The following is a 16,972-nucleotide window of genomic DNA, read 5'->3' as shown; positions in this document are numbered from 1 at the left end:
AGAGAGTACACAAAATTATCAGGGTTCTGGGAGGGAAACATCTCAATGAAGAATTGATCTTGAGGTTCAACAAAGGCTTATTTCCCCCAAATCTTTCTCAGACTGATTTCTAGAAAAGTAAGTAAGAGCTATAAGGTATTTACTTTATGTTAAATATTTTAATATGATATGAGCCATGGTCTTAATCAAAAGGTGGCACTAAGTAGTTGTCTAACTTGCCATGCTTTTATTGGATGGCTATATTCTTTTCGATGGGTCAAGTATCCACAACCAAGAAATGATTCCAATGCGAAAGTGGCAGCAAAGATAAGCTCAGTAACCTGGCTTCAAAATCCAGTTTTCCTCTAAGCAAAAGGAACAGTTACACAGAGAGGCTTTTTGTTGGCTATAGAGGCAACTATATACTTGGTTACTGGGAAAGATTGTCAGTAATTGAGATTCAAAAAGAAAAAATAAAAAACCAGTAGGTATGTCCCAGTGGGTAAAGCACTGACCTGGAAGCTAAAAACCTTGGGCTTCTTTACTTAATTATCCCATCATCTTCCCCCCCAAAAGGGTTTACAGCTCCTGGTATTTTACCACTTGCTCTTTCCTGAGCAGTCTTTAATTGTGAATAGTTCGTGAGTTACTTAAGTCTCTGATTAGTACTCAAGTCACTGTACCACCAGGGATGACACTAATGCATACATTTATTTCTTCCTGTACTCTGTAAGTAAAAAAAAAAAAAGTAAGATTTAGTTTTAGATAAAATTCTTTTTTTTTTTTTTTTTTGAAGATTTTGTTTATTTGAGACAGAGGGAGAGAAAAAGAGCACGGGGAGGGAGAGACAGAGGGAGAGGTAGAAGCAGACTTCCCCACTGAACAGGGAACCCAGTGTGGGGCTCAATCCCATGACCCTGAGATCCTGACCTGAGCCAAAGACAGATACTTAATGAGTCACCCAGGTGCCCCAAGTTTTAGATAAAATTCTAAGTATAAAGCATAATGAAAAACACTGCTGCAGTTATTCAGCCAAAAGCCAAGACTCTGATCAGGGTGGGAGCAGTGGTGGTAGTAAGTAATGGTCAAATTCCAGATACACACTGTAGACAGAGCAAACAGGATTTCCAGACAGAGTGAACATAGGGTCTGAGTGAAGAATCAAGCATACCTCCAAATTTTTTAGTATGAACGACTTTAAGGATGGAACTGCCATCAACTGATATGGGGAAGGATGCAGGTGCATGGAGTTCAGTTTAGGACACATTAAACTTGAGAGGCCTATTTAACTTTCTTTTTTAAAAAAGATTTTATTTATTTATTTGACAGAGAGAGAGCACAAGTAGGCAGAGCAGCAGGAAGATGCGGGCTCTCTGCTGAGTAGGAGTCCCAAGGGGGCTCGATCCCAGAACCCTGGGATCATGACCTGAGCTGAAGGCAGATGCTTAACTGACTGAACCACCAAGGCACCCCTTGACTTGCAAGTATAACAATTAAGTACACAGATGGATTCAGGAATCTGGACTAGTAAACAGTGTCTGAGCAGGAGATTTAAATGTGGGATGGTTCTCTAAAGCCAGACAATGGTTGAGATCTACAAGTTTTTAAGTATGGAAAAGAACCAAATACTGACCCCTCATTCTCACTCAGTTCCTCCTGAGTTTTATAATCTTAGAACATAAACTCTCCCATGAGACAAGTATGGGGCCCTGTCTGAGGACCTGTCTCTCCAAAAAGAAGCTTCACACTCAACAGGTGCTGAAAGGACATCACCAGAACAAAAATACCTGTTAGGGAAGCTTCTCAGTTTGTGTATATTGTGTGTATGGTGGGGCTCCTTGGCTCATCTTGGTAGTATAAATTCAAGATCTAAAATCTGACAGAGATCACAAGTAGGCAGAGATACAGGCAGAGAGAGGGGGGAAGCAGGCTCCCTGCTCAGCAGAGAGCCCAATGCGGGGCTCTATCCCAGGACCCTGGTATCATGACCTGAGCTGAAGGCAGAGGCTTTAACCCACTGAGCCACCCCCAAGATCTAAAATCTGAAGTTAAGGCTTCTCAGTGATTGAGGAAACATGAGAATCTGAAAATGGATAAAGGAAAAGAATCAAATCAACCACTTACTTATTCTACCTTTGCTAAACAGACTATTTTAGGATAACCAAAGAGTTAGTGAGGAAAAGCTCAATGAGGCATCATGCTAATAAATATAGGGTGATTAATACAATCACCATTTTTCAACCCCTAATAAAATGATATATTTATGGGAAAAGACCCTCAAAAGATACAAGAAACATTAGAAAAAAGGGTAATTAACATTATTTTATAATATAAACACAAGGCTGTACCACATGAACTCAAAGATCAACCCTAACATCATCACTAAAGAACCATAAGTAAATAGAGGACAACTGTATTAGTTTGCTAGGGCTACCATAACAAAGTACCACAGACTGGATGGCTTTAGTAACAGAAATTTATCTCACAGTTCTAGAAGCTAGAGGTCTAAAATCAAGGGACCATCAGGATTGGTTTTCTCTGAGCTCTTTCTCTTTGGGTTTTAGATGGCTTCCTTCTCATGGATCCTCATATGGTCTCTGAAGGCACCCATCCTGATGTCTTTTTGTGAATCCAAATTTCCTCGGCTTATAAGGACAACAATCAGACCGGATAGAGGCCTACACAAACAGCCTCATTCTAACTTAAGCCCCTCTTTAAAGACTTTATCTCCAAACACAGTCACATTCTGGGATACTGGGAATTAGCTCTTCAACATATTAATTTGCAAGGACACATTTCAGCCCATAAAAACAACCAAAAATAATGCACCTCCTGAGATAATGCAATTAAAAGTACTCAGCACCATCTATATTCTTTAAAAAAAAATTAAATTGGAACCAAATCGAGCATCAAAATCTGAGAACCATTTTTCTTTACTAAATGAAGAATAAGGGGACATTTTAAATGACAACAATAAGCATACAAATGGCCATATACAGAATGTGAAAAATTCCACAAATGACTTTAAGAGATATATCAATCAAATGCAATGTGTAGACCATGTTCAATCCTGATTTGAAGAAGTTGGCTCTAAAAAATGTGTTTTTGAGACAAATGGGGAAAAGTACACATGAACTACATATTGGATCATACTAAAAAATGGTTAACCTTGTGGATGTGAGAATATAATGCATTAATATTTTTTTAAAGGTCCTCAGGCTACAGAGAAATATTGTAACTTTGGTTATTTATAGGCAAAACTATATAATAGAGAAACAAATGACATAATGTAGGAAGAAGAAAAATGAAAGAATAATAGCTATTAAAGCTGGCTGATGGATACATAAGGATTCATTATGCCATTCTCTCTACTTCTGTGTATGTTTGAAATTTTTTATAAATAAAGTTAATAAAGAGAATTTTCAAATGAGACTTTTCTCTGTATTCTGCTCAGAGACTAGGTCAATATAGACTTTCTTATAATCTCTCTGGGTCAGCAATTTTTTCCCCCTCATCTATTGTTTTATTGAGAATGTTGCCCTTTCTAAATCCTGGTTTTACTGGGAAGTTTCTGTTGCCACCTCTCTGCCCTCATGTGTAGCCAAGGACTCTGGTATCCTGGATGACTAGAGGTATTAAAATCCGTGTCCCTAAGTAAAAACAAAGGAAACAAGCCCCTATGTCATTGAACCTAGGCAACCTCACTCCAAGAGCAAGGACACTTTCTGTCTTGGGTCTACTTTCCAAGCTCTCCCCGCCTTTGTCCTTGGTTCCGCTGCTTTCTTTTATTTTGTTACAATTTCATCTATGAATCTACATGATACATAATCAAACATTTCTAAACAGGTCCTAGATATCTAGAGCACAGGTTTCAGGTTATCGTAACTGGTAGCCTCTCCTGTGCAAGAAAAACTTCTTATTATTCCTGTTATTTAGCAGTGTCACTCAGAGTTATAGCCATGATTCTTAGAATTTGTTCTGAAAACTTGAAAACCCAGAAAGAAAGGTGAGGGAAGAGGATTAAGGTGAATTAAGGGTAAAGCTTCCTTGCCATTTTTTTCAAAAAAGATAGTATGGAGGGAAGCCGGGGTGGCTCAGTCAGTTAAGCGTCTGGCTCTTGATTCCGGCTCATGTATTGATCCCAGAGTCCTGGGATCGAGCCCTGCATTGGCTTCTGTGCTCAGCAGGCAGTCTACTTGTCCTTCTCAGTCACCCTTTGCCCCTCCCCAACTTACACACACATACACACACTCTCTATATATAATCTTTAAAAAAATAAAATAAAAAGTGTAGGATGGAATAGAATTTCTCTAGCAGACCAAGGGCGAACTGTGAAGAAAGGAAGACAATTCATTCCATACGCTCTATAAACAATACGCAAATAAATGTGCGGCCTCATGAATTCTAGGCCAGAAATTATGGTTCTAGTCACCAAAATTTTACTTTATGAAAATCTGAGACATTTTATTCTCTACACTGAAGGAAGAGTCTGTTGAAAATGCAAAACCAATCCTCACTTTCCTGCTTCTTTAGAGGCTTCCTCGTACTTTGCTGACCAGGTTGCTGCCCAAGCTCTGTCCCTGTCTGCCCTATAGTCCAGCAGTCCAGCCTTTTGCAGATCCTCCACTCTACTGGCTCTCTCCTCCGACTCCTATCGCTGGATCCCTGGAGAGCTCACCTCTAGCCTCTAAGGGGTACCTCCATATTCTTCAAGTCTCAGCTTAAATACCCCTTTCTGAGGGAGTATGGATAATAAACTATTATTTTCCACTGAAGACCTTTCTTGTTCTCCCTCAGAACATTCATCACACTTTTAATTACTTGTTCCAGGTCCATCTTCCTTGCTGAGTTGCAAGCTTCACTTTGTGAAGGCAAAGTTCTTATTTTCTTGAGTCTTAAGATTTATAAGGATAGGAGGAGTGAAGTGGATTGAAGCCCTCATGGACAGTTTAAAGTTGGGATGGGGCAAAGTCCTCTCTGTTAAGCTATCTACTGGGATAGAGGAGGCAAAAACACCACAGCCTGCCCACCCCCACTCCCCCACCTGCTGGCATCTTAGATGACTACGGTTAAGAAGAGCAGATGGTAAGGCATGGAAACAGCAACTAGTTACAATATCAAGATCTACTTTCAGTCTTGATCAGCTTTTGGGTGGCATCAGAAGTATTATCCTTTAGCCATTCTAACAATAAAACAGGGCCCAATAAGCCAACAGAGCCTGCAAAAACTGCACACACTCCTAGCTTACCATCTGGATATTGGTACTTTTTTGGTTTTAACATTTGCATTGACTTGGTGTACTTTACATCATGACAAACCTATCATTTATTCTCCCATTTACCACTGCCTGGCAAGCAAGTGCTTGTCTACGTAGAACCGTGCTATCCTACATAGACAGCCCTTCATCATGGATCACTCTGAAATTCAATAATGCTCATAACTAAGAATATGTGGCTTATGATCATCCTGAAATGGCCATGCTGCACTAGTGATTCTCTCTGTCTTCCCCTTCACTGAGGCCCTCAGAGGCTACTGAAGAATGTACCGTTTGGCTTGCCTTCTTTAAATGTTTCTCAACCTGTGATGCGCTAATTTATCCCACATTCCAAGCAGTTACTCATGATTCAGTGCATCTAATATGCATAATTTCACAACAAAACATTTAATGATAATCAGTTAGACTGTCTAATGAAACAGATTCGATTTTTAAAATTTCTTTTGAGAATGCCAGTATTTAAGAAAGTGGCAGTAGCACTGTTGCCCTCATACAAAAGCTTGTAAGGGATTCCAAAATAATATCTTGACAAAAGAAAAGAAGAGCTTAAATATTTCACTATTTGCCGAACACCTGAAGCATAAATTGAATACTCAGGATACAAACATATTATTCATGCAACTACTACCTATGAAGCCTTTGAAATTAATGTTACATCACGGTTCCTTTCAATAATAAACCTTCCTCTGTTCCACAGTATTTCAGAGATTTCATTTTAGGAATGAATCACAGGAAGACCTGACTAGACTTTGTGTGAAACAGACAAAGTAAAAAAATTACCATGATCACTCTTCTACCCACCTACTCAGATCTATGGTGGCAGAGCTTGCAAAAATACAAAAAGCACTCAATCCTGTTTCTTGTCTCTAGAAGGCTTTCACCAACTGGTTCCCTGTTCCCTTCTGTTCTTTAGACGGGGCATCATGCCCCACCCTTTACTGTCCATCCATTTCCCTGGGAGAGAAACCGACAGGACCCATGCAAACCCAGATACAACGGCAATTCTGCCTTACACTGTCAACAGGGTTCTTTGCATTTCAGTTCTCCGAATGCTCTGTGGCACGTGCCACAAACCCCTACAATTCCCGCCTGTGCACTTGCTGCTACTTGTGTGGAACACAGCAAGTGAAAGAACATCCAGGAGTTTCAGGGCAGTGTCTGAGAGGCTGAGAGGGATGTCTTCGCAGTTTGCTAGTTGGTAGAGGACTTACCTACCTGAGGGAACTGACTGAAGGACAGAAAGAAGCCTCTTAGTCTGTATTTATCAGGCAGTCTGTATCAACAACAAGGGTGGAAAGGAAATGTACAGAAATTCTTCTGAGCAGAGGACAACCTACTCTTAGAGTCACTTTTTCCCCTGGTTTTTGTGTTTTATGAGGTTTTTGGTTTTTTAAAATTTTATGTCGTGTTTTCATTTTATTCTGTATCTTCATAGGAACCGCATGAGAGAGAGAAAAAATTACTGGAGGCAACTATTCAGATACCAATTTTGAACTGGGAAACATTTGTACAACTTGTTACAAGATTAATAATTTTATGGATATTCCAGTGTTAAGCTATATGGCATGTTTTCTTCTTACCTAGAAATAATTTATATCAGTAAGGTAAAAAACTGCAAAACTTGGGAAAACACTATTTCGAGAAGAGGAAATGCACATGGCTAGCAATCATATGGAAAGTGGTCAATTTCACCAGAAATGGGGAAAGTTAAAGTTAAAATAAGATACCATTTTATGACCATTACATTGGGGAAAATTTAAACATCTCACAATATCCCATGTAAAAAACGATATGAAGCTACACCAACAGTCTCATCAACTGCTATGGGGAAGTACAAGTAGGCACAACTGTTTTGGAAAGCAATCTGCCAAACTGTGGTAAAAGAGAATGTTTACCTACTGATTTACAGTTTTACATCTAGGTCTTTTTTTTTTTTTTTAAAGATTTTATTTATTTATTTGTCAGAGAGAGAGAGAGAGAGAGATAGCGTGAGCGAGCACAGAGCAGCAGGCAGAGGTAGAGGGAGAAGCAGGCTTCCTGCCAAGCTAGGAGCCCGATGTGGGACTCGATCCCAGGACACTGGGATCACGACCTGAGCCGAAGGCAGCTGCTTAACCAACTGAGCCACCCAGGCGTCCCCATCTAGGTTTTTATGTACATAAAAAATATGTAAGAACATCCACCTTAGCAACACTTTGCAGTAGGTCTGACGCATAAATTTCTGTTCATTGATACAATTTAATACTGTATAGCAATAAAAGCAAACTAGAGGGACATGTATCTAGAAAAAATTCCAAATTATGTTAAATAAGGAAAAAAGGCTGCATAAATATTAAAAAATGACATACACAGCATAGTGACAGTTACGAACAAAACTTTTAGGGCATGTGCAACAATGTTAAATTTTGTTAACAGATACATCCTGAGGTAGTATAAGTTTAAAAATATGAATGGGAATAAAAGACACCAAGTCTAAGATAATTGTAACCACTAAGAAGGAATATAGGGGGCTTAAATCATATTTTTAAAAATCAGAAATAATAGTAAAATGTTAATTTTTATTTGACTAAGTAATGAAAACATGACTCTTCATGTTATTATTCACTATTTGAAATGTTTTATGATTTTTTCTAAACTACAAATTATTTTTAGTAACATGGAAACCACATATTCTACACCCTATATCATAAGCATTTCTCAATGTTAATATCTAAAACATTTATTTTGCTTTCAAGAGTACATAAAGCAACATTAGAATTGCATTTGAGGCTTACTTACAGTCCTACATAAACAATGAAGAGAAAAGAGGCTATGACCATAATCTTTGGGTCAAAGAGATTAACTTTGCTAGTGCTTCTCACGTGTTGTGTATCTGAAATATCTGAGTATTTTTTAAAAGAACAGATGCTCAGTAAATAAATAAATAAACAAATGGACAGATGCTCAAGCCTTATCCTAAACCTGCTTGAGAATCATTGCTTTGAGAACCACATACAGCTAAGACTGAAAACCACTGATCTATCAACATGGCACAAAGAGAAAAATGAGCAATCCTGATTAAGATAAGTCACATGGTTGAAATGGTAGAGGGACAGGTTTGTCAATGACTATGCAGACAGTTCTATGCCTCCCACCTATGCACTGTACAAGAAAAACATAAAACGTGAGAATAATTAAGAAGGCATGTATAATAATTTCATAACAGCTAGCATCACGAGGGGAAAAAAAGAAAGAGTAGTTCAAATGAAATGCATCATCACAAACGAAGTGTTCTTACATGACAGTAACTAAATTAGACTAGAAAAACAAAAACAAAAACAGGACATCACAGGACTGTAAGAGAGTGAAGCTGGGGTACTTATTTCCCTAGCTCCTTCCTTGCCTGGTCACAGAAAGGCCAGAGCTGTAAGTTGGACAGACTTTTCCACATAGTTACCCTCTTTGGGCGTTGGTGGTATAGTGGTGAGCATAGCTGCCTTCCACATAGTTACCCTCTTTGGGCTTTAGTCATGGTTCTCTTCTTAATATCCATTCAGGCCTAGGGAAAGTAATGGCTCCCACCACTGCTAGTCCTGGCATGCTTCACCATCCATTGTTGGCTTATTTTAATCCAGGCATACCTTTCAAGTTAAACTCTTCTCCATTATCCCACTTAAGACTGTAACCTACTTTCTACTAGAATACTAACTGATATAATTGTGAAGCATGAAAAAATTGTACCTGAGTATCTGATTAATAAATTTATTTCATAGATCTAATGTTATAAGCTGGTGATCCTATTATCCAGTGTTCTAGTTCATATATATGATTCAGAAACAAATATATATTTAAGGTATGACTTGTGCCTTTGAGGGAAAAAAAATCAAGATGGAGAACAAGTTCAAATAGAAAGTGAAATAATAAAAGACAGAGAAAGTAACCAACACATAGAACTATCTGGTAAACTATAAACAAGAACTAGGAAGTCAGGGAAAGCTTTGTGGAAAACAGTGGTATTACAGTGGGGTCTTAAAGAATAGAGAGGATTTAGAGAGTGTTAGTCAAGTAGAGTGGAGAGAAACGGATACTTTGAGCAAGAAAACTAAAATAAGCCAAAACACTAAATTGGGAAAGGATATGGTTGTTTGGTGAGCAAACAGTATAATGCCTGACTAAAAGAGAGAAATCTTTATTTAAAACTATACAGCCTTAGCTGGTTTTAAGTCAGATAGGTGTAGCCATGTAAATATTTATTATACAATTTATATATTATCCTAAAGACCAGTAGTCTGAGAAAAAATGGGTTTTGCCATAAAACCAAAAATTAAAAGAAAGTATGGCCAGAAAAATACACCTCAGTTTTAATTTCTATCTCTATTAAGTAAACTTTAAACAGTCCTCAATCTACTCATTGTACCATTGGCCCAACTGTCTACACTATTCATTAAAAGCTGTCTACTTTGGTGCCCATACTTCAATTCTAGCCCCTTGGATGAATTTTTTTAATAGGCTTCTAAATAGGACAAGCAATTCTCAACCAGAATACCTCTCATGCTTATCTCAGCCATTTTATGAAGGATGCTTTGAAGCTGCTTTAAAAATGTGTGCTAATGATGTACTGATTGTTTCTAAAGTCTTCCAGCTATCACACCATCAGTGAATTAGTCAGATAAAGAGATTATAGAATTTGAGACCAGTTCTATTATTAATATAACCTTCTTCAATATTTCTGCTTGCTATAGAGAAATTTATCAGGATTTAAAAAAATGCAATGGATTTTCTTAGCTTTTCCACTTTTCTAAAAGATTTGCCACTCAAGCCATTTCCTTACATTTTTTTCAAAATCTAAGGAAGCAATAAAACACCTTGTTAAACAATTAATGTTTACAGTACAAGAATAGTTAGATTTCATCAATATGATTCTATTTTAATATACTTTATCATATACTAGGGTGAAAAAGATATTTTTTGAAGATTTATTTGAGAGAGAAAGGGAGAGAGATGGTGCCCATGCTTGTGTGCTGGGGGAGGGGCAGAGACAATTTTAAGCCGACTCTGTACTCACACAGCCCATTATGAGGCCTAACATGGAGCTCCATCTCATGATCCCTGAGATCATGACCTGAGCCAAAATGAAGAATTGGATGCTTAACCAACTGAGCCATGAAGATGCTCCCAAACACATTTTAATGTGGGTATTTTTGTGTCCCCATTTTACTGTGGACTACAATCAATTGTCAGGGTATGAAACAAATTATTAGTTTCAAAATACTTAACAAACATGCAAATGTACACATAGAAATAAATATTTCTATGTACGAAAATACACACAGACATAGAACTTTAGCCTTCAAGTAGGCATTGCCCCCTTCAGAATGTTCCCTCTGGGAAGGATGCAGTTATTCTAACAATGTTGCCATTATTTAAAACTATTACTAAGTTACCCTTTTCAAATAGCTTTCATAGCCTTTCAAATAATCTTTTAAACATCCTTAATAGTGGTAAAATCTTGAAGGTACAAATGAGTTTCACAATTATGTAGAAATCATTTTATCAAGTTTCTCAAATAAAATATGGGTTCAAAATGAGTTAGTTTTTTTTTAATTGAAAAACTACAAACACAAACCAGTCCTTATAAAAGTGATCCTTGAAGTATGTTTCTTTTACTTATAAATGGACTAGAAACTGCAAAAGATTTGAAATAATTGTGACTCGCAGCAATACTGTTACAAGTGTTTAGCTTCCTAAAGTGACTACTTAGAATGACCACTCTCTTTCAAAAACTTATTAACAGCATGTTTGCAGGGAGGGGCAGAGTTTCATGACTCCACAGTCACACTTTGAAGTCACAGGGCATCTTTTTTTCCATGTAGTTAACCATATTTACTTCATTAATTCTCTAAATATCCCTTATGAGAGAAAGGCCAGATTATCATTTCTTTTTCCCCCCCAGGTAGCTGAATGAAGGCTGAATAAGGAAAGAATCTTGTTTATTTCACGAGTTGATAAATGGGTCTAGGCATACTGTGCCCTAACATTTGTGCTATATAGTTAGCAAAATGTAAATGAAATGTTTTAGCTTTATGCTGCTGGATAGAAAGGCATTAAATGAGGTAGATGTGTCATAAAATATTACAGAGATCTATTAAAGTGATTATTAATTCATTGCACACTTGCCTGAAAGAATTCTTGCTTCATGTATGACAGCTACTTATTAAAGAGGCTGGCGTCTACCTTAAAATACACTCATAAGCATTCTGCTGGAGTCTACTCTATCAAAAAAAAGAATGCTACTTGATTTTAGAAAGAAAAATATCTTCATTTTGAAAAACCAAAAATACAAATCAAAGAGAGGAAGAAAAATGGGCAGTAAAAGATCAGCAAACTCATGTAAGAGCAGCAAACCCTAGGGAAACTGGTGAACAGCTGCTGGTTGTGGAGAGTTAAAAAACAACATAAATGCATGATTACAAGTCAAATTTCACTGAAATTATTGAAATGGTTATTCTCCTAAACTTTTAATTCTTCTGTTTGAGAAAAAACCTGCTGCTCAATATTCTAGAACACCTATGTGCCCACTTCTTCCATTCTATTTATTCATTAAATAAATATTTAGGGCTCCCAGCAGCACCATATTTAAATAGGATATTAAAGATCTGATAGGCCAAAGACAAATTTAGTCCTCACTGTTACTCCCTGATCCTATTCAACAACTGAAACTGTAACAGCGCTCCAGCTGGTCTTAAGGGCTAACTTGCTTCAAGTTAACACACTCCTTGTTTGCTGATTTAAGGCCCTTGATCTGTAATAAAACTAATTTGTTTTCTTTGAGATCTGCAGACCACTGGCTTTGGACTAAGAGACTAGAACCCTCCCAGGGCACAGAGGCCCACAAGTATGCTTAAAGCCACCTCAACTTTCTGATTAGCCCAGCAATCTTTCAGCCCATTTTTTTTTTTTTCGTTTTAAGGCCACACAAATGACTCCACTGATCTCTCTTTGTCCATCTGTAAATCTTGCCCTCCACTGCATAAAGAACAGAGTACTCTTGTACAACCACCCCGGTACCAAGGAACCAGATCTTGCACAGCCTCCAAGTACCAAGATAACTCGGTAGCTGGTATCACAAGTCTACATGTAATCAATAAATGTTATAGAGTACTATACTCCCTTAACTGATTAAACCCCTTTAAAAACCTCTGGGCCACACAGAAACCTAGGAAGGTCTTTGGACAAAAGTCTACCTTCTCCCCCAGAGGGCTGGTCTTCTGAATAAAGCTCATATTCTTCTCCAACCAAAACTCGTCTCTTGAGGAGAGGAGGGATGGGGGTAGGGAAAACAGGGTGATGGGTATTGAGGAGGGCACCTGCATTTGATAAGACTGGGTGTTATACTCAAATAATGAATCACCAAGCACTATACCAAAAATTAATTATGTGCGATACAGTGGCTAACTGAACATAACTTGAAACACACACACACATAAAAAACAACAACAACAAACAAACTAAACAAACAAAAACTAAACAAACAAACAAAACCCTCCTCTCTTGGATATTGGTCTTTCCAGCAACAGGAAGCTGAACTTAGGTCTCCCCCACAAAATGATTCCAGTCTTTTAAGCAACACTTTTTAGGGGTAATATTCCCAGAGTCTGAAAAAAACTCAACTCCATTTTTAATGAGAGGTCTTAGTAATTAAGGACTTACAAAGCATAAAGAGTATCCAATGGGCATCCTGAGCCCTACATTTTGTGCGGGGTTAAGTGACTGGACCAAGAATAACTCTCAGCCAGACAAGTTCTAATCACACCTCCCACAACGGCTGGCTGCTTAGTTCTGATAAAATCATGTTTCGGCGTGGGTGCCTCAGCTGTCTGGTCTATAAAATGGGGTAATTTAATAGGTACCTGTCCATACAACGCTCCTTTGAAGTTAACTAATGAATGCTCTCTTGGATGCACCTGAAACGATCAGATGCTACTAAAGTATTGAGTACTATCTGGAAAAGAACACGGGGTAATACATACACATTAGTGCTAAATAGGGCAGTAAGAATAACAGCCCCCGCCCCCAACCCTCTCCTCATCTCCGCCCCGCTGCACAAAGCGTCCTTATAACCTCAGCCTAGCCAAGTCTGTACACTCTGGATCCACGACTGCAACAAAAGCAGCTAAAAGGACAACACCAAAATGGACCAGACAAAAGAAAGTGGCTCTGAGCGGAGGCAGCGGGCCACAGAAGGGGGGTGTGTGCCGACTCCTCCCAGAAGCTCTCAGATGAAACAGGACTCAGTTCCCCAGCTCCGACCCGGAGGGCGTCCGACAATCGACCCAGTCGCCCACCACCCGCTCCCTGCCCTCCGCCGGAACCCTGCTCCCCCTGCCCCCAAGCACGGCCCCGATCTTCACGGCCCCGATCTTCACGGCCCTGGCTCGCATCTCCAGACCCGGTGTAATTCCACCCGGTCCAGGGTCGCGCCCGGAAGGCTCCGCAGACAGCCTCAAGGGCGCAAGTTAAACCGCGGGGGCCGCATCACCTGAGGCCGGGGCGAGAGGCAGCCAGGCCAGCCTCAGCCCCAGCCCCAGCCCAGCCCAGGCCAGCCCAGCCCTCCCGCAGTCCTAGCTCCCCGCGACTGGAGTCCGGCAGAGCCACCACAGCGGGTCAGGGCCGGCGGAGGCCGGACACCGTCGGGGAGGCGCGCCCCGCCGGGCTCTGAGCCGCCAGACCTTACCTGCGTCTGTGTCCGGGAGCCGTGGGCTCCGCGCCCCCTCCTGGCGCGCCCCGCAGCCCGGCTCGGAGGACTCGCAGCGCCGCGGCTCTAGCGGCCGCGATGCCGGTTCTGCGAGACGGGAAGCGACAGGAGCCAAACCCCGCGGAAAGCGCTCCGGCTCGCCTGGGTCTCGGCGCCCCGGCGCTCCGCGCTACACAGCGCCCAGCTCACTCACCTCGGTGGGTTCCGCCCCGGCTGAGTGTGGGCGACGCCCCGCCCTGACCCACTGCCTACCCGAGCGAGCGGCGCCAGCTGTGCGGGGCTCGGCGGGACCTGGACCAAGTTGTTCTCTCTTGCCGTCCCGGGCCTCCTGCAACCTCGGCCTCACCCAGTCGCAACCGGAGGTCTGAGTTCCGAGCCCACCTGCTGGGTCTGTTGCTTCTTGTGCCTGAATTTCCACCTTTGTTCAGCTGGGATTCATTACTAAAGTGTTCTTGACTTCATTCTTGACGAATTACGGTTCCTTTGTGAGTTGAGGACCAGAAGTAAATCAAAAGTGCTTATTCGGGGAGTGTTGGGTGGGGGCAGAGGGTCCTCTTGGAGTAAATCTTGCCTTGTCAACAGCATATCAAAATAATGAAGACAGATGATCCAGAGACTATAAATAAGGTCCGGCACATAAAAAGCAAGTTTTATTAGTTGGTTTGAGGAAGGGGAGGAAGCTCTAAGGAGGGAGCTTCTGAAGACTGTATCGGCTTTTCTGCTAGATAGAAATTTCCATTTGCCTGAAGTGGCTTATTTGGACTCCTGTGCAAGACTGGGGTTGCATGTAATGATTTCCCACCAGAGAATCTAAGGCAATCAATAACAAAACCAAAGACGTCAAAAAGTACAGGAAACTACAGACCAATATACCTTACAAATATTAATACAAAACTCCACAATAAAAACCTGGCAACCTAAATCCAACATAAAACATTTTATAACATGACCAAGAAGGACTTCCCTGAGGAATGCAAGTTGGTTTATTGAAGTAATACTCTTAGAAGAAAAGGCAAATGGACATTGGGGAGGGTATGTGCTATGGTGAGTGCTGTGAAGTGTGTAAGCCTGATGATTCACAGACCTGTACCCCTGAAGCAAATAATACATTCTATGTTAATTAAAATAATTAATTAAAAAAAAGAAAAGGCAAAGGCCACAGGATCATCTCAATAAATGAAGAAAAAGCACTTGATAAAATCTAACACATTTTCATGATAAAAACATTCAACTAAAAGGGAACCTTCTCAACATGATAAAAGGCATCTATAAAAAACCCAAAGCTAAGATCATACCTAATGGGGGCAAAAATGAATAGTATACCCTACAATCAAGAATAAGACAAGAATGTCCTCTCTTCCTACTTCTTTTCAACTTTGTACTGCAGGATTTAGCTAGGACAATTAGGCTGGAACAGTTAAATACCAAACAGTAAATATAGCAAATAGAAGATAAAGAATTATTGAGGAAAACCAAGACAAGTGCCCTTGGAACTGAAGGGCATTAGGACACAAGCTTTCAGCTCAATGGATAGAAATGATCTATACCAAGGTGTATTATTGTGAAGTTTCAAAGCATATAACGGTCAGAGAAAAGATTTTAATAGATTCCAAGAAAGGAAAATATAGATCATTTATGAACCTTCAGAAATTAAAATGATATTGGACTTTTTGATAAAAACAAATTCTAAGGGAAAATTATTTCTAATCTAAAAAATAACATGAGGTTAAAAGCAGGTATTTCAGATATGCAAAATTTTAAGTATTTTTTTTCATGCATCCTTTCTCAGAAAACAATCAGAGAATGTGCTCCATTATAACAAATGGTTTGCCAGAAGAGGGAAGTGAAATTTATACCCAAGTCAACTATGGTAGGCACAGTGGCTCTCAAAAAGATGTTCACATCCTAATCTCTGGAACCTGTAAATATATTACATTACATAGCAAAAAGGACTTTGCAGATGTCATTAGAGTTAGGAACTCAAAATACGAAGACTATCCTAGATTATCCAGGTAGGCCCAATGTAATCACATGATTCTTTAGAAGCAGAAAACCTCCAGCTGGAATCAGGAAGATGAGACATAAGGGAATATGAGAGAGATTTAAGGCCTGAAACTTGATAGAATCTCCCAGTGCTAGAGGAAACCATACAAAAAACACAAGGAAGAATGTAGGAAGCTCATAGAACCAGAAGCCTGGCTAGATTCACAGTTTTTTGTTTTGTTTTGTTTTTTAAGAAATAAATTTTTAGAAGTACAAAGTTTATTACCAACAGGCCTGGCAGAAGACAGACAAGACAAAAAGTCTTAGCATTTTCTGAATAAGCCATGTAATTTAGTCTCTTATTTACTATGAAGCCATAGAATATAGTCAGAGAAATGACAGGGTTGAAAAATCTGGCAAATAAAAACAGGATACCCAGTTAAAATCAAGTTTTGGACAAATTTTTAGTATAAAAATACTTATACTAAAAAAATCTTTCATTGTAAGTTCAAATTCAACTGGTTATCCATAGTGACCTAAAAAGTGAGCCCTGAAAACAATGGTCCTCAACACTGACAGTACATTGGTAGCTCCTAAAGGGCTGGTGAGGATACCCATGCCCACTGTCACCCTGGTATGACTGAATCAGAATTCCCTGGGGTGGGCACCCAGTTGAGTCCAGTGTACGATCAAGGTTAAAGGGGTTAAGGTATACAGGTCTGGTAAACTGAAACCACCCTCCCCTGCCAGTTTACAACCTGTAAGTAAAAAAATATTCTAACGAATTTTCTAACAAATATTCATAGTCTCAAAAAATAATAGTCTCAAAAAATCATAGTCTTCATGAAGACTTGATTTTGAAGACTATGATTTTCAATACTATGATTTTCAAGACTATGATTTTCAATGAAGACTATGATTTTCAATACTTTGCAGAAGAGCTTTAATTTTTTTTTTTTTTGTACAGACAGATAAAAGCTCCACTTCATGGTTATAAGGTA

The 16,972-nt window shown here is 39.5% G+C and overlaps 1 protein-coding gene across 2 annotated transcripts in view; it reads right to left on the bottom strand.

Moving 5' to 3' along the window:
• The window catches only part of RNF180 (ring finger protein 180), a 199,534-nt gene extending 185,245 nt beyond the window's left edge, over positions 1-14,289 (bottom strand). Inside the window, exon 1 of one of the 2 annotated variants that reach the window (XM_059175084.1) lies at positions 14,182-14,289. The gene's annotated coding sequence lies outside the window, so the exon portion shown is untranslated. Of the gene's footprint in view, positions 1-13,967; positions 14,022-14,181 lie in introns of those variants that run through there. The other variant, XM_059175086.1, reaches the window with a different exon arrangement.
• Positions 14,290-16,972: the final 2,683 nt, after the last annotated feature.

This window comes from Mustela lutreola, chromosome 5 (assembly GCF_030435805.1).
Source record: "Mustela lutreola isolate mMusLut2 chromosome 5, mMusLut2.pri, whole genome shotgun sequence".
Classification (NCBI taxonomy): domain Eukaryota; kingdom Metazoa; phylum Chordata; class Mammalia; order Carnivora; family Mustelidae; genus Mustela; species Mustela lutreola.
This window is presented reverse-complemented; position numbering and strand designations above follow the sequence as displayed.